A 345-nucleotide genomic window follows, 5' to 3' on the forward strand; every position below is an offset into this window, starting at 1 on the left:
TGAGCGTCAAAGTTTTTACATTCCATTATGTTTTGTGAGATGGAACCTTTGTATTTGATGAATTACTAACTCAAAAATGTCAACATTTTAAACATAACACCACACAAGCATTAATAAACACTTAATGGATCAGATTATGTAAAAAAACTAAATCTTGACAAAAATGGAGCTAGAACCTTATAATTCTAACGTCACGATTTGTCTTCTGCCAAACGGCGTCTGCTAAATGCCAAAGGTGTCAAATGGAATGGGATTCGTGTGTGTCTGTGTGCATGTGTGTGCCTCTGTTTGTGTGTGTGTGTTTGTGTGTGTGTGTGTGTGTGTGTGTGTGTGTGTGTGTGTGTG

The sequence above is a fragment of the Nansenia antarctica genome (genome assembly GCF_963989245.1).
Source record: "Nansenia antarctica genome assembly, chromosome: 16".
NCBI lineage: Eukaryota > Metazoa > Chordata > Actinopteri > Argentiniformes > Microstomatidae > Nansenia > Nansenia antarctica.